The following is a 24216-nucleotide window of genomic DNA, read 5'->3' on the forward strand; positions in this document are numbered from 1 at the left end:
TTGTCTCTGGGTGTGCCTCAGCAAAACTGCTGCCTGAGGGACTGTTTTCTGTGCTGTATGGAGAAAGGTGCCTGTCCAATTCCTTGTCTAGAAAGCAATGGAAAAGCATCTCTGTAGGCTGTGCAGCAGGCGTGACTGACAGCAGTGCCAGCAAGACCAAAAGACATGGTCTGCATATTTATGTGCATGCATTTCCTGACCCAGTGGTGGACTCCTTGCTCTGATCATCCATGGATGTGTTTGGGAAGGGCACAGACAACACCCCACAGCACACAGTTTGCCTTACCACTAGTAGAGTGTGTTTTTAATACTGTTGGATACACTGAGGAATTTTTGGGGGAAGGATGCTCTATAACCATGTCTGTTTTACAAAAATGATTAAAATTAGGAATATATTATAAAGATGGATTATTCTCATTTCCCACTCTTTGCATACAGTATAATGAAAAACAATCTGTGTTGTCACCTCATAAAATATATATTATATTATTTTGATTTAAATAATAAACAAGCTTAGTCAAGAATAATATACATACAGTTGCATGGTATATTATAGTTTTAAAATCTATTTGCCAGTCCTATTAAAGATGACATACTTAAATCTTGTTTCAATCAAGGACTATCCCTTTAAGGAGAAATATGAGTGTCTGACTCCTTCTGCATTGCATAGTACAACTAAAAAATTGCTTCTCTTGCTCACAGAGAGGTCAAGCTCTTGATGTGTCTCAGAAAAGTTCCAGACCTCAGGCTTTTTGTCACAAAAGAGTAATGCAGTTACTGACAACAATCACTCTCCAGCATTGTGTTTCACACCCGTGATCAGGAGTACATACCATCCAATCTGCAGTACAACTGTGATTCCTGTTGTCTCAGCCAAGAGATTTAAAACTCACAGCCAGCTAAGTAAATTCCTCGTACATTTCTGGCAGAAAAAAATAATAGGTGAGGAAATGGTAGACTTCCCAGTTAGATCTGTCTCCACTTATCTCACTGACAAAGTGAACAGAAAACTTCGGAGTTCCTCTCAGAAGCATATGTGCAAGGCAATACTTCCCTGTTTTCTTTCTGCTCTGCTTCCCTTTACTGTAGTCTCTTGCTTTCCTTCTGTATGCTTGTTTTCTTGCTTTTCCTTCTTCTTCTTTAACTATTTGTATTTTTATTGAAGTGTGATATTTTATACTAATAAATACAAAGTATATTTGATTCATACATGTCTGTTTGGACAGATGCTCAATTTGCATACTTTTCTCTACAACTACAGCCTTTCTAGGCACCAGCATTATATACCTAAAATGAGCAGAAAGATCACAGGAAGGCAAGAAGGAGAAAAGTGAAGGGAATGGGTGGAGAACAGATGAAAAAGAGAACAAGTAAGTGAAGGCTTGTTACGGTACTATGACATTTTAAAAGCAGGTGTGTGGTTAGAAGTTAGAAAGAGGGAAAGAAACCCAAAGAACCATGTCCTGGTCTGCAGCTGGGGAGTAGCTGGTGCAGAGAGGGAGGATGCTAAGTGATGTCTCTCACCTTGGGGCTGCTCCCCAGCTTAAACTATTAGCCAGAAGCCGAGGGTGTTGCCAGTCTGCTTGCGCAAGTTGGACATCCCTACAGGGCAGTTCCCTGGCATTGGTCTCTCCAGTGGCCAAACACGCCTCCAGGCACACCTCCACAGTCTGGCTGACTTCCTTGCACCAGGGAGAGACCCTGATCTTCTGCTTCATCCAGACCTGTGGTATAGTTGTGGAGGAGGGATGATTATCCAAGATGGTCCTGGTCCAGCTCTGTAGGAGGATTATCGCTATCTTCACAGAGGTTTCTCTCACAACTAGAGACAGCCAAAATCAGTCTTCTTTACTAGTGTCAAAAAGAAGAAAGATGACTTCCAGAAAAGAAATATATATCTCAATGAGGTCACAATTTTATAGTGTATACCTACATTTTGCAATGATATTTTCATTATGCCAATTCACTGACATGATCTCATCCGCAGCAGGAGGTTGGTTCCCGATTCAAGGAAAAGGAAAAGAGAGTTTTAACATTCTTTTTAATGTGAACATTTATTCATTTTAGTATCTGCACTGTTACACTAGTTTCACTTAATTATGGGAGTAGAAGCAGGTTTAGAATTCCCTGGAGGAGCTTGCTCTTTTTTCTTTTTAGACTTACTCTCTTCATCTTCTCAACTGCTCCTCCCTTAGTCTTTTCATTTTCCTTGAGAATGCTTATTCTTACTCTTTGAAATGAGCACATCTTGGCAAGGATTTAAGTACTAAAAATGGTGTAACCTTTGTTTTTTTTTTCTTTTCCCTCATCTTTTCCTCTGTGGATTGATAGTTAAATGCAGCAGGTTTTCCACTGTGTGATGAGTGGAGTGCATGAACCCAAAGGTTATGCCTGCCTGTCCCTTAGGGATACAGCTTGGAGATGTAATGTATGAAAGATGCATCAAGGTAAAGTCACAAGAAAACTGCAGTAACATGCTGTATTCCTGCTGCTTACATCCATGTTTGATTCTTGAAACTGTCTTAACTTCTGTGAATTCAAAAACCAGCATAAGATTGAAATATAGCATAGATCAGTAATAAAAGGTCACATTGTTATACCTGTAGGTTTCTACTGTATGAAGCCTGTGCACATTGCATTTTCTGTTCTGCCTTTTTTGAGTATCTACAAAAATTGATGTTGGCCTGAAACTAAGTGAAGGTTTCAGTCTCTGAATGATTTTTGAGCACAGATCACAGATCAAGTATTTTAAAACTTAGAGTGGCAAAGAGGAGCACATATTAATTTTAGACAACTTTTACACTTTTATGCTTTTACACTTTACTTTTATGCTTTTACATATGTAATTGAATTCTGAATTTCCCCTTCTAGTTTCAGCCTGAAAAGCCCAGAATGCACCTACACACTTTTTGATCCTTTCAGAAAAAAAACCAAAAACCTGGACGAACCTTATGAAACTTTAAAAACAAGTCTCTGTGCATGAAGAGTGCTTCATTTCTACACATCTTTTTAATACACACTGTTATAGGCAGACCAAAAACCTCAAAAACTCTGTTTTAACCTGAGATCTGTCCCAAGGTGTGCCTTGGTGCCAAGAGAAGCAACACTGATACACACAAAGTCATCACTTAGGCTGGAGTCTTAATCTATGTAAATATCTTGCACCTCTTTAATTATTCCCATATAGAAGAGAAAGCTGCATTTATGATGAAGCAAAAAGCATTATACCAGTAATGAAAAAAAGTTCCTTTATTAATAATAACTACACCTAAATTGCAATTATGTAACTATTTTATGAAGAAATCACCTCCTGATCAAAATCTTTATGTAACAAGCTCAAAATCTGAGTAGATTAAGAGCACATAATAGTGGATTTTTTTATTTTATCATCCAGGGAAAAATGTAATTTCAGTTGTGCCAAAAAAAATTGCTCAATTTTTTGGCTTTTATAACATTTTTGACCCCTTCAAATTAGGTCAGTTTTTAAGCAAAAGCATAATTTAAATGTGAACTATCAGTGTTTCATTTCAGAAATATTTACTGTTTCCTTGTTGCAGTGCTCCAGAATGAGACATTCTGCAAGTTTCTGGAAGCTGTCCCAAATTCACAAATGTTTTCAGATTCTGCAAAAATGAGGTTTGGATTTGTAATATTTTAGCTGGTGGGGGTGGAGGGTGGAGTAACGGTACACCTACACCTTATTTAAGGGTTCATGAGGCCTGAGGTTTTTGTCCCTTAATTTATATAATCCACTCAGAAAGGATTAAGTAATCCAAATTAGCCTATCGTGTAACAGAAATACAAAAGTCCTTTTTTCAACTTATATGAAATATATCAGTTTAAAGGAATATACTTCATGGCGTGTATAGTAACTGAAACACCTGACATTCTACTAATGTCATACTTTATCAGATACAGTCCAGGAGGAATAGAGGCTTGACTGGTAGAACACACTCCTATGTGACTTTAGGAATGAGAGGAACCACTTAAAAGAAAACTCACTCTAAGTGACATGGAGATGTAAATACCTTGAGAAACACAGGCTGTAAAACATATTTCTCCTGCCCACAAACTCACACCTGCTAATGCCTCATGAAATTAGTTACATCCTCAATACTATCCTTCAACAGCAAGTTTTAACACCTAATTATATATTTCATTATTTATGTCTCGTTAGTTCCTTTACATCCAAGCACATTCAACAGCATGTCATATGGGATCAATTTTTCAATAGTGATTTTATTATAGTTCCTATATAATGTCACTTTGGTATATCCACCCTGTTCCCACCCCTGAGCATATGGTGTCTCTTTTTTTAATACATCTGAATTAGAGAAAAGCACCAACTTTAAATATGAATCTCTTGGTTTTTGATGCTTGCCAGTCATAGAGTTGTTTGCAAATGTTTTTAATATAAATTTCACTTCTGAACCACCAGTGTTTTGTTAACATCTGTCCTGCAGCAGATGATCAGTTTTATTTAGCGATTTATTTATGTATCTATATTTTGGTGTGAAAACATAGTCACTTGTGGGCTTTAATCTGCGGAACGGATGGAGCAGAATGAAATGCAGTCAGTCACGCTTTGCACTTGAAAGGAACAATGCCATTATTTCTTTGTTTTCTGCTGTAGTCCTAGGTATAATGGACAGAATGCAAAAATAAATTGGGGTCTTTGTTGCAATTCTCCCTCTCTCAGCCAGACCAATGCTTTCTCTCATGTATGTTGTCTATCAACACCAGCTGCTATGCTGTTTCACTTTTTACTTCAGCTAAGCTCTCTAAACAGTTTGATGAGCATGAAAAACCATGCCAACCTGACAAATCCTGTTCTTCAGATTTTTCTCCTGATTGTGAAACACCACAATGGTGGCCATATTCACTTTTGGGGCAATGGGAGCTGTTAGCCCTCTTATCAGTGAATCATGGAATCACAGAATCATGGAATCATAGAATCATAGAAAGGTTTGGGTTGTAAAAAATCTTACAGATCATCTAGTTCCAATCCCCCTGCCATGGGCAGAGACCCCTAGAATGACAAATCTGAGAAAAGCCATTACCTCATGGCTTTGCAGGGCATGGAACTTCATGGAGTTTTTTTCTCTTTCTTTATTTCTTACCTATTTATGATAATATGATCACAAAAAACTTGTTAATACATGCAGTTCTGTTGTATAAATTATTTCATGTGGTTCAGGAAGGGCAGCATCCGGTTCATGAACTGCATTTCCATAGATTACATGTTCCACTATAGACTACTGCCACTAGCCTTGAGTGGTCTGAATATTTAACATACGCATTTCAAACTGCAAATCATATTTTATGTTATTTCTAGTGATTCTTTATTTTTAATCAGTTATGTTTTTCTTTGCTGGCAATCAATTAAATGAAACTGACAGTAAGTAAAAAGGGAAATACAGAGAAGTAGCAGATAGTCCTGGTCACCCTGAACTCCTGACACCCCAAGTCTGACTCTTTTAAACATATAAGAAATGGATGGTTTGTCATGAGATGTATAATGGTGCAATGCTTTTATTAGCATGGGGTTTAAGTAAACTGCATAAATGCTTATGGTTATATCAGTAACAGAGTGATTCTAACAGATCTTCTTGGGGAGAGGCGGTGTTCAGGCGTAAATGCCAACAGCCCCCAAAACCATGTATATATTCAATGAGAAATCAAGCACTTTTTTGCCAGGACAAAAAAGTTTCACATTTTGATAGCACAAAATATACAGCCAATTATTATCAAATTTCCAAGGATTCTTGGCTGACTCTGATCTAAAATTCTCATTCTAAACCCTGCCAGCCATTTTTAGCTGCATTGTTTGTTGGTTTTATCACTTCCATTTCCCATGAGGCACCTCCATCAAAGTCATAAGTTCTCAAAAAGGCAAATGAATAAAAAAGCTTCTCCAAAGTCAGACTGACTTGATTGATAATATTCTTATTAACAATCTCAGAAATGCGATTCATAGAATCCTAGAATTCTGGCTTGGAAGGGACATCAAGCATCATATGATCCAATCTTTTCTGGCAAAAGCATGGTGTGGAAAAGATGGTCCAGCTGTATCTTAAAAGTGCCCAGTGCTGGGGAGTCCCTGGCAGGATTCCAGTGGCTGATTATTCTCATTCTGAAAAATTTTGTCTTGTGTCTAATCAGAATGTCCACAGGAGTACCCATAAGGAACCCATGAGGGAAGAAAACAAGACAAGTGAGGCACTAATAAATAACTTCACTTGTAAGGATGTGAACCCTGCATAAGAACTGAGATGTTAGAACTCTGGCCAAAAAGGTGATTTAGGTGCTCTGTTCAGTCAATAAACAGAAGACATTGTACCCTCTACTGTATGTGTGGAGAATAGGATAAATTATGCACTGCACAAATCCTTTCCAGAAGGAAAAGTGCAGTAGTCCTTAATTTTGGTGTATTATGAGCAGAGCTCTATGCCATTAAATATTTATATGTCCCTGACCAGTAATACATAAGTATGTGTTTTAAAATTTAAGGTCTCAGAGGTAGAAAACAGACAGTAATTTGTGGTTTTCTAGTTATATGTTACCAGAGGAACAATTCCTGTGTTCTACACAAAATAGAATTCTAGTGACAACCCAGTCATCATTCTCATATGTTGCATCTTTCTACCTGTGTATTAATGTATTTATCTAAATAGATGTGTTAGATGCAACCTTTTTTACAAGTAACCTGATCCTGCAAAGGCGTATGCATATGCTTTATTTTATATGCCTGGTATGACCAAAACAATGTCTCTGGCACACGCAGAATTCAGCCTATGTGTTAATCTTAACAGTACAGAAGCTCTGATCTGACTTGATTACAGTGAGCTGGGAAATTACACCAAAATCTTCTGTTATAATCAGAAAATGTAGGTGAATTCAAATCAGATTTTCTCACAAGGGAGTATACACCATTTTCAAAGAAGCTGGAATTTCTAGTGATAGTGAGAATCTCCAAGACTAAAAGTTATCTCAAATATATAAACCCTTATTTGCCAAATCGTGTTTATTACATTAAACATATTCAGTAGACAAAGAAGACAGTATGGGCCCTGATAAAGAAAGTAGTCACTAAATTACTGATGCAAGGGTATGTATTTGAGACTCAAATGCAGACTCTAACTCAGGCAGGAGAGGAACCTCAGCCTGGGAGATGAAAAAATGTTTTACATGAGGTCATAGAAAACTTTTAGATATAGCTGTAGACCACTCACAACTGTTAAATGTAGACAGGTTGGAAAATGCCTACTGGATTACTTTCATGAAACAGAAATATTGTTTCTTATTCAGCTGTTATGACTGTGTCTATTGTTCCTGCTCCATTTTGCAGAGAATATTTTTACATCCTTTATTGTTATAACAGCAGGGAGGGGTATTTTTTTTTCCAATTACTGTGAAAGTCACTGAAAGTAGAGTTTTAAAGTGACCGAAATTGTTCACATCAATGAATGTAATTTGGCAAATAATTACAGCTGAAAAAATATGGAAGCAGTGTAAAAAGATCTGAAATGTTTCATTTTAAAATCACCAACTGCTTATTTTGACATATTTTAATGAATCATTTTGGGTTTTTTCTTTCAAACAACATTTTTTTATTGGCAAGTGGTCTATATTTTTAAAAGACAAAATGATTAGAGGCACGTAATCTGGGAACAAAATGCAGCATTACAATGAAAAATACACAGAATAAGTCTATTTCTATTTCAATGTAGAAGAATTTTCTATATTTTTATTGCAATTATTGAACTAAATAGAATCATAATTTGCTCTGCTGTATTAGTAATAATTGTAGGCATCAATAACCCAATGTATGGTTATCAGTTTAGACCCAATTACATTTTGGAAGAAAAAAAACTCCTCATAAGTGTGTGACAATACAATTAATTTGTTTTTTCAATGTTCACAGGTAACACAATGGGCTAAAGGTGTCTAGACCATGTGTGAATACAACATAACTGCCAGCTGTATTCCTGCTGCTTACATCCATATTTGATTCTTGAAACCATCTTAACTTCTGTGAATTCAAAAAATACCAGTATAACTAGGTCCTCAGAGATGAAGTATGTTAGAACAAGGAATGAGGTCAGGACTGCAAATAGGCCTGGCTTAGTTCAAACTGTCCTTTGAAAGATGCACAGGGTATGACCAGGCAGCTTTGCAGAAAAAACTTGCTGCAGTAAAAGCTCATCCAGAGCCCACAGAGTTCATTGAAAAACTATCTTAAGGCCGTCCTGCATAGACAGATATCAGGGGAGGCACGAGCTTGCTTTATTTGCTGAATTTGTGGAGATCTGCTGAAGAAGCAGAATGGAAGAGCTACACAAGCAGAAAGCTCATGGCACTCAGAAGTGAATATCTAGAAGATGTGTTTGGAACACACCAGATCCCAACTTCAGAGCTTTGGCATGGAAGTGGAACATGCAGGGCTCATAAAATGGGCAGAGAAGAGTTAGGATACATGGCACAATTCCAGGGTGTACAAGTGTTAACTATTAAAAAAGCTGTGCTGATGCAAAAGACAAAAAGGATTTGGACCATGTTCTTTCACTTATTTTTTTCTGAACTGATGTAAAACCGATCCAGTAAAACCCCACCAAGCATCTGTCAGCTCCTGGTTGCAGCACAGAAATCCTCAGCACAAAATTCTCCTCATGAAATAATGGGGTTCAGGCCTTTTTACATAAAACCTCTGATACACCAGTCAGTTAAGAGCCACCACACTGCAAAGTTTAAACCTTTTCTCCTACATTGCAGTAACACTGTAATGATTTTGTAACTGCTTATGCAAGTACCTCTGCAAGTTAAAATGGTTCTATATCCCCTTAGCTTACCAGTAGTGAATTAAAGTTTGCATGTGCCAACTTTTTCACATTTGTGTGAAAGAACAACAGAGGGGAAAACAGAAGGGATTAGTCTTAATACCTTAGGGCTAAATAAATATTTACTGAGTTTGATTCTGCTGTCATTTCATGGCTAATGTTAAGTACAAGGTGAATGCAGGACTGCTGAAAATGTACAAACAACATTAATCTGCTGGGTTTCCCCTCATTTTTAAATGTATCATAGATGCCGATTTCATGGCATGTTTTGGTTTTATATATATCCCTTCCCAGGTTAAATAGCCATTTTTTGTCACCTGCAACACTTTCATTTCTCATATATGCTTCTAAAATGCAAGGCTCTGTTTCTGCATTTAGATATGACTTTATGCTAAACTATGGCAAAGATTTACTGTAGCAGCAGCTACTTTTTCACTCAATCAGGCAGCCAGCTATTTTCTACAAAATACTCCCTGTTTTAGGATTCCAGACTACCCATAGATCACTCCAAACAGGAATGTGAACTTTCAAAACCAGCTATCCTGGTAACAAAAACAACTTTGTTGCTCTCTATGTAAAATTCAGCTAAAAGTTAATTAGATTCATTCAGAAAAAGACAACTAATGATATTAATATACCCATGTAGGTGCAAATGTGTAACTTTCTGATATTTTATATGAGTAAAAATTCATGGGACTGATTAACAAAATAGAACAATGTTTCCTACATTGTTTACCTCCATGCAGAGTAACTATAATTCACAGAAATTGCAGGTGTAGGCAAAGATGATAAATTCATGTGTTGTAAAGTGTAGTTCCTTCTGCTGACTAGCTTCAGACATTTGCAAAAGAAAGGTTCATACCACTCTCCTTCTTTTGGCTCTGGACCATTCTCAAAGTCAGCTGAAGGCCTTAAACTTAATCCTCAGGGTAATTAATGGATGGAGACCCAGCAACACAACAGATCCAGTTTCAGCCTCTGAATGGCTGAGACACATTTTTCTTCCTGGGGAGAAGCACAGCACAGAGCTAGGGAAACTACACTTGCCCACCCATGGACTGCATCTCTATAGTACATCCAGCTGCCACTAGGAAACCTTCTAAAGGTGCTTGGCGATGCTGCCACAGTTTATTATGGTTAATTGCCTGTTCAGATGGTTATGGCAAGCTCCCTTGAAGGTATATTACATGGCTTTGTGGAAGTTTTGTAACAGTCGATAGCTTCTTAAAATGCTTAGTAATTTAAAAAGGAGGGCCCCCCTTCTCCCATCATAACCCTCCAGAATAAAAATTTCACAGCAGGATAGGAAAAACTCAGCTAAAGTTATTAAACTGTCACATGGATTGTACATACTGAGGCTCAGTTGAACCAATGGACAAGTAGAGGAAATGTCTTTTACAAGGTGTTCTTTGCCTTGAAAAACATAGAGGGATTAATCTGATGAAAAATGTGTTTATTATTTCCATTCTGGATTTTCTTCAAAGACAGTATAGAGGAAAAGGCATCTTTGTGGTGCAGTGCATCTTGTCCTAAGTGGACAATCAAAACAAAGTAGATGAACATACCTTTGAAAGTGCTTGCTTATAACTTTGGGCAATTAGAAAAGCTGAACTAAGTAGCTCAGGTGCAGGCATTGGCATTATAGACATGTAAATTAGGAGAAGGGCAGTCTTAGGAATATATTGTGGGCCAAGATTCAAGTTTTAGGAATTCAAGGGAATTCAAGACTTCAAGGGAAGTCTTAGGAATATATTGTGGATCGAGATTTGCAAGTCATTTATGTATGAAGTTTGCACCTGAGCAGACTTTATGTGACTGGAGACAACCTCTGCACAGGAATGAAAAGGAAACTGGGAAGTATGTGAGAGTGAAAATGGGCTATAGTTTACAAGGCAAAGAGAAGAGATGCTGCACCCTTTCTGACTACAACCCTCTCTGGTCACTGTTGGCTGTGTGTGTTGTCTGTGTGCTGTAATGCCAGTTGTTGGCACCATGCTGTAACCAACCCAGACTAGAACAGCTGCAGGAGGGAAGGTGCAGGATTTCTTGCCATCTGTCCCAGTGCTGAATCTTTGAGCAGCTCTGTAGTGGAGTACCAACTCCACTAATTGCCAGAGGTGACTCCTGTTTTCTCACATGGGCATTAAATATGGTAGCTCTACCTTCTGGAAGTTCTGAATTTCCTCACTTATTTCTGCTCATCTGAAGTTGTTATTTTTTTTTAATTTTTTACTGTCCCATAAGAACATAAACACTATTAGCACACAGGGAAGCTATTGAGAGCAACAATTTCATGGAATACACAAGAAGTAAGGAACAGCCTTTATTGAAACCTTGGAGGCTCTAATACCATCAGTCTTCTCTCCATACTGAGGTTTTGTCTGACTTGAATCACAAGCATAACTGTGAATATGCAGCTCTTGTATATGCATCTTTTAATGTGACACACATACAGGGGTGTCAGGCTCTGAAGAATGCAGAGGCTCGTTTGGATGTTGGTAAAAGGTTTTGTGCTGTTACTCTTCTCTCCATATGTATGAGGACATAAGTGTACCTGTGTGTGGCAAGCACATTTCTCTCTCTCTCAGGATTTTTATAAAGGTGCACAGAGAGAAGTGAAAGAGAAAACAATTTCTATTTCTACTCCTTGTTTTTCTCTTGTGGAATGTGTTTGGAGATTGTTTACCTAGAGCGAATGCCTGGTTGGATCACAGTGGATTGTTTGGGCCTGATGGCCAATCAGATCCACCTGTGTCTGGACTCTGGAGAACAAGGTCACGAGTTGGGAGGGAGTTAGATATGATAGTTAGAGAGAGTAGCATGTAGTTTTTAGTATCCTCTTTTATATCGTATATTAATGTATCATAGCATAATTATAATAAAGAAATCATTCAGCCTTCTGAAATAAGTCAGACATCGTCATTCTTCCCATTGGGTTCGCCGACATCTACAACACCTGTGTGTGAGAGTTCATGTCTAAAAGCACTCTTTTCTGAGATTTACCCTTTACTAATTATAAAAAATGGTGCTACAAACCCATTTTCTACTCTAAGACTTCTCCCTTAAGAGGCATCCATCTCAAATGTGAAATCTGGATGGTGTTTTCTCTGTTTTCTGGTACCCCACAAGGGAAGTAATTTGCAGAACATACCCTTACCTTTTTAATCCACATGACAATGCCTTTAGTTCCACTGAAGGATATAGTTTGGGATAGCGTAACATTTTGGAGACCTATGCTCACTGACATGCAATAAAAGTAATTTTTTATTGACCTCCTACTGATTTCTTTTCCAGCTTAGTGCCATACACTAAAACTTCAGTCGTGACACTGAGTAGCTTCTGAACCTGAGGCATGTAGCATTTGTCAGGTTATTATGAAAATGTCTTACCCATATCAAACAATAGATTCAGTATCAACTGACTCCTCTGGCTGTTGTAACATCTCTTCTGTACTCTTCAGAGGGAACAGTTTCATTATTTTACCTAATATTGAGACAGCCAGTGATGTGTCTTGATGTTTTGATAGAGTGCAGACACTTTCTGTTGAAGAAACAATAACAGGAAACAAAATTAAGAAATCTTACCAAATTAAAATCAGACATGGTGATGTTTCATAGGTGCTCACAAGGCTTCAAAGTTATGACATTAACTTAACCTAGTGAAGGTATGGGTGTGTGGAAGGGATACCATGGCTGAGATATTTTAAAGGAGTAAAAATTAAAACCCCAATGGAAAATTTTAGAGGACTTAATTGAAACATATACTTCTAAAATATGGTTTGACCAGAATATTGAAATTTGTGACTGTAATTAATTCATTAGGCATTTTTATGATCATTAATGACCAGAAGCTTGAGTCCTTTGGATAAGCATGTCTGGAAAACATGGCAAGTTAAGCAGAGATGATCTCCTGTTGCCATGATAGAATTAATTGAATACAGTCTCAGAATGATGTCTTGGTTGAACAACTTATCCTTGCTTAAATATGCTATAAAATATTTTATCCTGTTACTATTTATCATCACTGCTTACTCAGAAACCTAAAAGATAGGCCAATAAAAATATAGAGAATACTGATATATAAAAAGATGCTGTAGTCACTCTAGAGTTCAAGCTAAATCAGAATCTTGACAAGGTGCATTAAAATGTTATGTTCATCACCCCAGATACTTATTTTTATTATTTTCATTTGGGTCATTACTTCTCATGTATAGCAGGTAAAAATCTTTATTGTCCAAGTGATATTCACTTTAAATAAAAACATTTTTAAAAATGTTTCTTACTGTTCAGGGTAATTATGGTACAGAACTGCAATCTTCCACACAGGCATGCCAAGTGAAAATAGGAAAGTGCTCTAGTCATAAATATTATGGTGTAAAAACTACGAGTCTAATTTGTTTCTCAGGATGAAGAAATGTGTGACAAAATTTAAAAAATTACTGGTTTGAAAAATGAAATGCAGTGTCTAGTTCTGCTTAATGTTCATATGTATTAGAGAAAGAAGTGCACTTCAAAAATGCAATTTTTGTTCCTTTTTGCAATTCTTGAGCAAAAAAGCCATTGCAGCCATTAGACTTTCAGTGTTAGAGTTACTCTTGACATTTATCAGATTTCTCAAACTATATTGATACAACTCTGAAGCCACATCAGTACTACACATAATCTCTACCTTGGATATATTAAATTCTATCCAGACTGTTATTTACACTACCATCACTATCAGTTATACCACAGGTGTGTCCAGGACTTCAGAATAAGTGTAGGAATGTAAATGCCCACTCAAACACTCTATATTAAAAAATTCTATTATCTTAACATTCACTGAGACCCCAGAGATATACAGTGCAGTTTATACAGTGTGCAGCAGTGATAATATTGGCAATATTTCCTGCATCATGGAAGCATGAGCCATCCTTTGAAATACTCCTAGGAGACATAAATTTGGTAGCCAATCAAAGCATCAAAATCTAGGATGTGAGCTCTGTAACAGACCATGTTTTTGAAGCAGTCCTACAGCTTTATATTGTCATAAAAAAGACAGTGCCCCCCCACCCCTTCTGATTATCATTTGAATGATATTTGTTGCAGAACTGGTACCTAAAGAAAGTAAACCTCTTAGGTAAATTATCTGCTAGATGAAAATTACTTACATTCACCATTCAGTGTACTGTGACTGGATTTTCTTGATGGAACCTCCTTTATCACCTTTCTGTGGGAAACAGGATTGAATGGAGGACAAAGTGGCCCAACATAAGAAAAAGTAGAAGTAAAAGAGTATAAGAAAATCTCCTCTTTAAGTTTTTCTCTACTAGAAGTCAGGGGGAGGGAGTTTGCATATTGTGTACATACATTAATTTATGCAAATAATGATGTAACTTGAGATTTCTCTTTCACCTGGTAATATTTGTATGTAATTCTCACATTTTCAGTATCCACACCATTGTAACACCATGCTAATTTGTACTTGGTCTCTGAGTCACTTCATTACATCTTACTGAAAAACACGACTTACCCATGTTTGCATTCCCATGACTGAAATAGCTTTGGAATCTACATGCAGGCTTCTCATTGTTTTTGCTTGCTTTTGTCCTCTCAGACTCTTAGTAAAGGAGATTTTTGTAAGCTGCTTGTGGTTTCTTCTGAGCAACATTGTGCCAATATCACTCAAAAATTACAGGCAACTTCAGTGAGTGCATACGTACAGACTGCTAGGAATTTCTGATCGTTGTCTTCTGCTGCAACGTGAGCGTGTACAAGTTTGTCTGACATGCAAACTGTGCAAAATCTTTTCTGAGCTTTTTAAGCTCTGGTTTTATCCATGGGAATGCATGGCATTTTATTACTTCAAATCTGAAGATCTTTGTTGTAATGAGGACTGAAAAGCAGAAAACAAAAGCTTAGTGAAAGGATTTTAGTTAAAACAACTAGCTAGCTAGCTAGAACTCTGATCACCTTGACTTATAGCAATTTTGAATATAAAACATATAATAAGAAAATACTTTCATTCATAGAATACAAACACTAAAATAATAAAAGCGTATTTTCAGATACACATTAAAGTCATCTGTGTTTTCCTGATATCATATTTGTTAATTCCAGCAAGCTTCATCTATTTATTTCAGGTGATTTAATAAGTGATGAATATACTTTCTTTATAGCTGGACAAATGTAGACATGTTGAAAGCAAAAGACTGACAATTCAAGTGACTTCTTTTGTGGCTATGTTGTTGATAGTTAGGTTGAGATGAGAATCACTTCCAATAGGTTTGTATTTTTGTATTAAGTGAATGCATCCCATCATATGGTGCTGGCAATTAGAAACAAGACACTGATGTCAGGTTCTGTGAAATCACACATAACATTGTACACAGACTAATGTACTGTTCAGAAAATGATTGCTGCAGAAGGAAGGAATGGAGTTATTCCCCAAGAACCGTATCAGGAATATTTTACCCAATTCCCACGACAATGATTCTTGCTTTTTTTTTTTTTTTTTTTTGCTTTCAACAATTTATTTTTATTAGCTAACCCCAGAGTAAAATCTCACTAATCTTCCAGGGAAGCTACTGGACATGCTAATGAATATTTACATACATGTAAAAAGACACAGCTGTCTGAATACCTATGGTTAAGACTCGGTTGTTTTGATACAAATCAATCATACAGTTTTGAATAGGGAGTGGTTTTGGCTACACGTGATTTACATGAGCTGATTTAACATTAAAACAAGATATCTGATTCTGTGAGCTGCAGATTATTTCCACTGAGGAACTGAGTATTGTACATTAATGTGTAGATCAGTTAATATTGAAAATATTCAAGTATTTGCAGAGTGTGGATCTAAGGAGAGAGGTTGATTTTTTCTCTTTGACTACATCTTTCTCTTTGACTACATCTTTCCTCTCATGTTAGGAGATTATTGTCCCAGAGAACATTTACTGGAATATCTATGATGAATTATATAATTGCTGATAGCTTTCAATGAACATTGCTGTTGTAAGTAAAAATCCTGTAAAGCCAGGATAAAATCTTTGAAGATTAGAAAGATTACCATGGGAATGTCATTGTTTGGAGAGACAGAAGTAAATGCAGTCCCATAAAAACCTTTAATGTTTGTTTTACATAAATGCATATCAAAAGGGAAAGTGCCAGGATCAGTAGGGGCTCAGGTTGATTTTTTTTGGTTTTTGGTTTGTTTGTTTGGGGTTTTTTTATGGCGTTTTTTGGTGTCTTTTTTTTTTGTCAGGTTTTTTTAATTTGTTTTTAATTGTGTCAGGCTTATGTACCAATTTAGTCACTTCAATTTAGATTCTCATTTAGTATAAAGCATGGCAGTTTTGCTAGAATAAATCATACTACATTAAAAAGTATTGAAAATGCCTTCTCCCCTCCCTGTCTCTCATCTGCCATCCCTTCTCCCTCCATCCCTAGTTCCTCTTCCCTCCCTTAACCTTCTGTTCCTTTTCCCTTCCTTTCCTTGCCCTCCCTTTTCCTCTCCCTCTCATCTCCTCAGACAATTTTCTGGATGAATTTTTAGAAATGTATTCATTATGAAATATGAGTATCAAGAGTAATAGACTTTATAGGATATTGTAATTCTCAGATATGAAGATGCTAACTTCATAATAATAAATTGTATCTCCAGTAGAATAATGAAGACTGAATCTGAGTTTTCTTTCAGCCTGGCTGAGAGTTGAAAAATTTAATAAATTCTAATTCAAGCAGCCTAATCAAAGTCCAAATCGTGCTCTCAATTCTTTCTTTTCTCAGAGCAGAGGAAATAACAGGTGTGCTAGAACTGCTGTCTTCCTTTCAAACTACAGAAGTCAGGCATTCCAACTTACAGCTCAAAGTTCAGTTCCCCACAGCTACCCTGAAGGAGGGCAGGGAAATATCTGGTTATTATCCTCTGCTTTGGCTGATGAAATTATTTTCAAGTGAGACATTCTAATACAGACAATTGTTTATCATCAAGAGCAGGAAAACTATTCCACATCTTTTCCCTCCCATCCAGGACAACTAGGTGTGACAAGAGCTATGGGACTTAATTTGTGAGTTATAAATAGGGAAAGCAAGCTTATTCTTTAGTTATAATTGTGGCGCAGCTTGGTAACAGGGTGCCTATGTGCACACCAAGTCATGGATTTCTTGAGGGGTTCAGGAATAGCCCAGCTGTTACCTCTTGGATGAGATAATGGACAAGCTTGAGACAATGAACCAAACTGAAACTAAGTGATTAACTGGACCTTCATAATTTAGTAGCTGACTGATTATTACCAGGCCACCCAGTGGGAACTGTGGACTGATCTAGAAATTGCCTCTGATGAAAGTAAATTCTATGCCTAAATGTGTTTATTGACATTCTGGCTGGAGTGTACCAACACGTCCCTGTTGCTGAAGTGATTGGATTGTACATAGATAAAACATTTGTAAATAGACAATAGAAACCATTCATCCAGAAATGGCCATTGTGGAACATCTTATGTCTGTAGCTATGATATTTAAGAAATGTTTTCTTTGTGGGATGTTGGAGTAGCAATGACTTATGCACGTGCTGTGCTGATCATGTAGGACCCTGGCCTGCTGGATTATAAGAACTGAGCAAAACTGTGGCTTTAGGGGTCTGTCCTGATCCAAGGGAAGATGACACTGCAAGGACCCTTGCAACAGGCACCCCCATTGCTGCTGACCAGTGGCTGATTGTAATGCTTAGTAGATTGGATTGCCCATGCAAGCCCAACTTATGCCAAAATCCCAGTAAATATTGTTTCTTTTTAGCCAGCAAAGCTCTGCTTGTGCATTAGCCGGGAACTGACTGAAGAAGAAAAAAGCTGATTTCCTGAAGTCCTCTGGCTGTTGAAGAATAATGAACCTGAAATCAGAATGGCTTCCAGCTACATGGAACAAAGTGAACAATCTTCGGTCAGAGTTCCTCTGCTGCTTCCCTGCTGACTTAGCTGCCTCCCTTCTCCCTCTGCTCTCACTGCTGCTTGCTGTTTCCAGAGGCTTCTGGGTTTCAGTAAACCCATCCTGCAGATTCTCCAACTTGCCTGCTGATGTGACTTTGGAACCAACTGTAAGAGACCTGATTTGATTGTGCAGGATCCACTGGCTTGTAAACTTAAGCATTCACCACTAAAAAACTTCCCCAGCTTAATATTTTCATAGCCACTTTTATCTCTGTAGACTAGGAAAAACATTACTTGAAGAGATAGGTTGTCCTAAAATGTATGTCTATTTGTAATGAGATCAATTTTCAATCTTCAAACTAAAAACACAAACATGGTGTTTAATGCATCACAAGACAGATTTTGGGGTTTTTTTTATTTAAATTTTAAAAAAAGGAAAGGGAAGGGAAGCCAAAGTGGTGAATGCAGGAGTGGTCAGAGGGCATAGGCCCTGTTAAACAACTTTCATCTTTCAGCAGTTAACACACACAAGCTGAAAGTCTGGAGCCTCTCTGAGGAACTTTACCACTGCCAAGCATTCCTAAAGGAGCACTGTGTGATTTTTCACTGCTGACAGCAGTGTAGATTCCCCTGTAGATGATGATTACAGGTTATATATAACTGCATTTGTCAAGTACTTGTGGCTGTGCTGAAATGCTATAAACTTCTATTTCAGGGTCGTACTTTCTTTTCAGAGCAATCTCTAAAACCACAAAAATACCAAATAGTAAAAATCAATAACAGGAATTGTTTTTTCCAGAAACTGCTGCTTCACAGAAATCAACTGGTGTCTCTTTTTTCATTTGTTGTTTAGATCATAAAACTGTGTATACTACAGTGCTGTAAAGACAATTGAAATTGAGAAGATGAATGTGATAACTGACCTGAATCCTGAGAAATGCCAATTGTGTAAATGTCTCAAGTACTACCTCTAGAACAGCAAATACCTGTAACCTGTGTGAGTGTCCCAGACTTCAGCACAGTGGGTCACTACTGAGGAGATGAGCAGAAGGAAAGCTAGGAGGTTTGCTTCCTGCTCTACTGGAAATTATGGGCATGATAATGTTGAAGACTTGGGAGTTCCGGCACTTATTTTGGGAAGAAGTAGAGTAGTCATGAAGAACTCTGTACCTAAGTTATAGGAGGGATTCAAAGGGGAACCAGAAAGATGTGAGGTCAAAGCAGAAGTGTTTCCTCTCCACCAGCTTTAGACACTGACACCATCTGTACTGGGGGCATTATAAAGCAGTTGCCATGATCTTCTAGATATTATTTAAATGAAAAAGAAAATCTATGAATAAAATAGAAATAGAGTTTAAAAAATCATCTGGAGGAAAAGTCTCAGAGGGCCTGATTTCCACCTGTGCATATTCCATGTCTTTACAGTGTAAAAGGTCCTCAGTGTGCACTGGTTCAGTGTAGACGGTAAAGACATCATGGCTTGTGTGTGTTGTTTGAGAGCTGATCTTAACAGTCTTCTCTGGCCAATTTAATAAACAATAAAGTGCAGAGTGCTTGGCATCAAAAGTAGCACCATCGATTCTCAAAGCATGGATCCTTGTCTCAGGGAAGGGAGCTGCCATTGTTTTTCATGAGAAGGTAGGTAGTTGCCTCACTGGAGGTGAGGCTGATCTGGAGTTCTCAGACTATTATTTACAGCAACAATTTTATCATTCTCCACACTGTTCCTTTTCTGATAAGCCCCAGAAGTTATTTACAGTTCAAATCATTCCAAGCTTGCTGGTTATTATAGTAAGAGAAGACATTGTGAGGCAGTGCTGTTTGCATGGTGAAGCAGCAAGATATTTCTCCAGGTTACTGCCCTGTGGAGTTTTTTAAAAGGCTGGACCAAAACTCCTACAGGGCAGTGGGTCATGGGCTGATTTCAATTGTGGTGTAAATAAAGTAGTTGTCATTCTTGGTGGGCATTTGCTCTTGTTCCACCTGAAAAAGAAAAATCTTTTCCTGCCACTGGAAGCAGGCTGGCTAGTTCCAATAATATTGAATAGAGATACAGGCTTAAAAGGTAGTTCAATTCCAACAAACGTAATGAAAATAAGGGGTCATGGGGGTGAACAAGACCATTTTTGCATTTTTTTATGGTAAATGGTACCATTTAAGATCCAATCTTAATACAGACAAAACGCACACATAAAGAGTGTAATAAATGTCTGTCCATGGCAGAAATTTCACTTTGGTCTCGGAATGAAAACACCAAAGACAGTGAACCATGAGACAACACTTCACAGGAAATGAAGCCTCATCAGTCTGGTGCTTGTGGACCCTCGTGTGGAATGGACTTTTTGCTGGGGACCTTCTTCTACCACTGTCAGTTTCATTTCATTTACAAATCCCATGGGTAAATAACCATGAATAAATGGAAAGATTGTGAGACAGCCAAATGTTACAGCAACAGAATAACTAATAATAACTACAGAATAACTAATGCCAGAATTTATGAGTTCTCAAGGGTTTTTTTAAAAAACTAATAGACAAGTTAACAAGCCCGAGTGCTTCAGTCAGTATCTACATAGCATAAGTGAGTGGGACTTGTTTTGCCACCTAGGGTATCAGAGGGGCTGCACATACTGTTTTTTAAAGTGTTCATAAATGTATAATTGCTATGGTATCAATTGCACTAGAAGATTACCAAGAGCCCTCTATCCTGAAGTGTTTAGCAAATTAATTAAAAGATTGGAATCCTCATGAGTCCAAAAATTCTTTATTGTTTAAAACCATAATCTTCTTGTTGTAAATAAGGGGTCCAGTCACACAAAATAATCCAAAGCCTTTTGCAATGCATAATCCAGTGAAAAGACTGGTTTTGGTTCAAAGTTGGCTAAGCTATTTGTAGCAGGTAGGGACAATAGCAGGATTTGAAAGTGGTCAGCTGTTTGAAAGATACTCTGATAGAAATCTGTGAGGGAGAGCAGCATTTCACTGTATAGGGAGGACTTTGTGAAAAGAAAGTTGTTCACATTTGTGCATTTAAAAATAAGCATCTCTGGAATGAGGTTTTTATAGGCCTCATGTCAGAAACTGCGACTCCAATTTGCACCTCTATTTACATATATTTAAATACAAATACAATTGCAAATCGTTTTAGCAACAGCTGAGGATGAAGCACAGATAAGACAAGGAAGGGAGGACAACTGTCATTAATATTCATTTATCTATGTTGCCAAATCACCACTTTTAAAATAAGGGTGGGAAGTCAAACAGAGATGTTTAATTAGGTAAATAACTTCACTGCTTCCTTATGCTGCTGAAAGGAAATTCAAAGGATTTCCAGACATTAATCTTTTCATTAATCCAAAGGAAATCCTAGGATGATGAGAAACAGCTACAAAGTGGACTTCAGGGACTGTGTTTTGTAAACTGTGGGGCTAATCCAGGGATTTGAATATGGATATCATGTCCTGACTAACTGTCTATTCAACTGCTAATTAAATTAATCTTGCAGCTAGTTACACTAAAGGATATTAAGTGTGGCTTTTAATGCACTTGTATAGATCATGTCTCTATCAAAAACCTCTATCAGCTATTTACAGGATAGTTATATCTGTACTTCAGACCGCTTTGTTCTCTTCTGGTGCCCTTCATTTTCTCCAGCCCCTTTCACAAAGAGATGTTAAAATGCTGATATGTAAAAGGAACATATTAACCTGGACCTTTAAAGGATGGCAGAAGATGTGCCCAGATGCAGAACAACCAGCGTAATCTGCAGTGTGAATTCTGCCAGCTTTTCATTGATCAAAAGTATCATGCTCAACAAGGCACTCCTGCAGCTTCATAACTTACCTGAGCTCCTTTATAGCATTGCCAGGAGCCTGTAAGTCATGTATCTTCTCCTAATTTGACAAAAGAATAACTGTGTGTTCAGTGCTCCTTGTCTAGCATGGACCAATATTTATTTTTTTGATCCCTCAGTTGTTGACTTTAGGTAGCTGAGTGTTTCTCAATGATTTTCAGAGAGATCAGTATTAAAAAGTGTTTAGCTGGACACTAAACACTTTTTAGTTTCAGATAAACCTTAGCAATTCCTTTAAAAAAAGCTTCATTTTTATTAAACTGAGGGCTTGTTCTAATGATGGGAAAAACTTGTGCGTCAGCAAGGAGTGATAATCTAATGTTTCTCACAAATAGCTGTATCCCAGGTTTTTAACAACCCAAAATTTAATGAGGTAGAATAAATCAATTACAGTTGTTTCAGGTAAACTAAGTGATACTACTTCTATCTTGTTTGGTTGGGTGGGGTTTTTAATATTTTCTCTTAATCTTTTAATCATTTCATATTGTAAAAGACTTTTGCTTTTGATTAGAGGAGAAGCATACAGGAACTTTCATTCTCCACAGAACAGTGTAAATGAAATTCAGGTAAAAAAAACCAAAAACATTTTATTTCTTTCCTGAGCTTTTTATTCCTCACCTGTGTACAGAGAAACATAAGAATATTTAAGGGAACACACTAGGAAAGAAAGTGAGATACGCAATTCTAGGATTTATCATGTACTGCGTTCCCAGGAGTGCAGAATTCAAACACGTAACAACTTTACCTATGGCTTTGTTTCACCCCTTTCCCTTCTCCTGCCCATTCCCCATCCCCACCTCTGGTCTGTCTGTGCTGGGCACACACAGAGCAGAGGCACTGAGGGAGTCACTGTGAGCCTCTTTCAGGGGAGAAGGCACTGTGCATTCTATGGGCAAGTCTCTCTCTGTGCTGCTGACACAAGTCAACAGGCTTCACATGAGGAGAGGGAAATGAGAGCTGTGTGAGAAGCAGATTGGGCTGGGGATGGAGTCCTGCCTAAGGAGCAATAGTCCAAGGCTTGCCATCTCCACCCAGCATTGCTCAGGAACCCGCACTGGTTGCCCTGCCTGAGTCCAGCTGATGGAGTCAGACCAGGCCATGGTAATGGCTCATTTCTCTTGCCATAGATGCAGCCTGGGATTTTAACTAGCCAAAGTTTTAAGGTGACTTAGTAGGGGTAAGACAAAATCCACGTGTTTGAAGGGACAGCATCCACATACTGATGAAGCAGTGTAACACATAAAATAATCACCTAAATCAGCCCAGACAGTTGAACAAGAAAAAAATATTGTTGTATGTATGGTGTTTTTCTCCAAAGGTTTGCTCTGACCTGTTAAGGCTCTCACAGAGAGCCCAGCAGTAGATTTTGTGACCAGGCTTTTTGTCTTGGCCGACTATGGTCAGGCTCCTAAATCCATATTTTGGCAGCTAGCTAGGAACTGACAGAGCACCAATAAGCCCCACTGAAATAATGGCTTCCTTCCTTTCTGTGCTGAAAATGAACTTAAAAGCCTTCATTTAACCACGTAAAATTGAAAATATTGTCTACATATTTTACATTGACCATAAATTAGCTAGAACTGTCAGCTTCAATAAAATAAATGATAGTCGTTCCCTGCCCTGACCAAAGTTGCTTCTTCTCTTAAGATTGGATTTAAAAAGATCTGATTCCTTGTTTGGCATGTGCCCCCCGAGCAGCTAATGTGTTTTCAGAGCCTAGGCTTTTTCTCGTACTGCCCTTTCACAGCCACATTGAAGCTGTGCCATCAAGGAATCAGCCACAGCTTATGCACTCAGTGGCAAAGACAGGCAAATAGAATACAGCAATTTTCTTTTTGATCCTCCTGTCTTGTTATCAGTGTTGCAGCTTTTTCAGATCTTCAATTGTCTCATTCCTGTGGAAGGCATACCACAATCAGAAACCTCTTGTTATAAATGAGAAATGATCCAGCCAAATTAAAAAAATAAAAAGAATTTATTTTAGCAATAGAGAGCTAACTTAGCCAGCCACAAGGTAAAGGACAGTGCCGAGCCCGGGATCGGCGCTGGGTGCAAGACACAGAGATCAGCCTCAGCAGAGGTTTCACTCTATGCTCCCACCCCACCATCCTGGTACAAGCAATTTTTATAGGGAAAATTTTGCCTGAAGCCAGGATTTTGGTATTCAGTCCTTTGTTTCATTCAAAGTCCCCATAAGTTGATGAGATTTCCTTCTCGGTGACAAGGCAGAAAAATTTGAAGTCCGGTGTCGGTGTCGTGGAAACTCTTGATGAAATTTACGGGAACAGAGTATTCACATGTATCGGGCCGGGGGGGGGATGTTCCTGATGTCCATCTCGGGTTGTTCACGCGATGATCAGTGCCTGGGTGTCTCCATATCGCCTCAGATAAGGCCCATCTCCTGGCGAGCCACATCCCCTTGCTTGTAAATCAGGTTTCAACATACACTTAGTTTTGCCTGAGAAGGGGGGGCTTCTAATGCCAAAGGGTACATCCTAACAACTATTTAATATTATATATATATATCATGCAAAAAAATGGCGCGAATTATACCTGTTACATATAACACTCTTTCTCCTCTTTTCTTTCTTTTCTTTCTCTTTTTCTTTCCTCCTTTCCTT

Source organism: Anomalospiza imberbis, chromosome 2 (genome assembly GCF_031753505.1).
Source record: "Anomalospiza imberbis isolate Cuckoo-Finch-1a 21T00152 chromosome 2, ASM3175350v1, whole genome shotgun sequence".
Classification (NCBI taxonomy): domain Eukaryota; kingdom Metazoa; phylum Chordata; class Aves; order Passeriformes; family Viduidae; genus Anomalospiza; species Anomalospiza imberbis.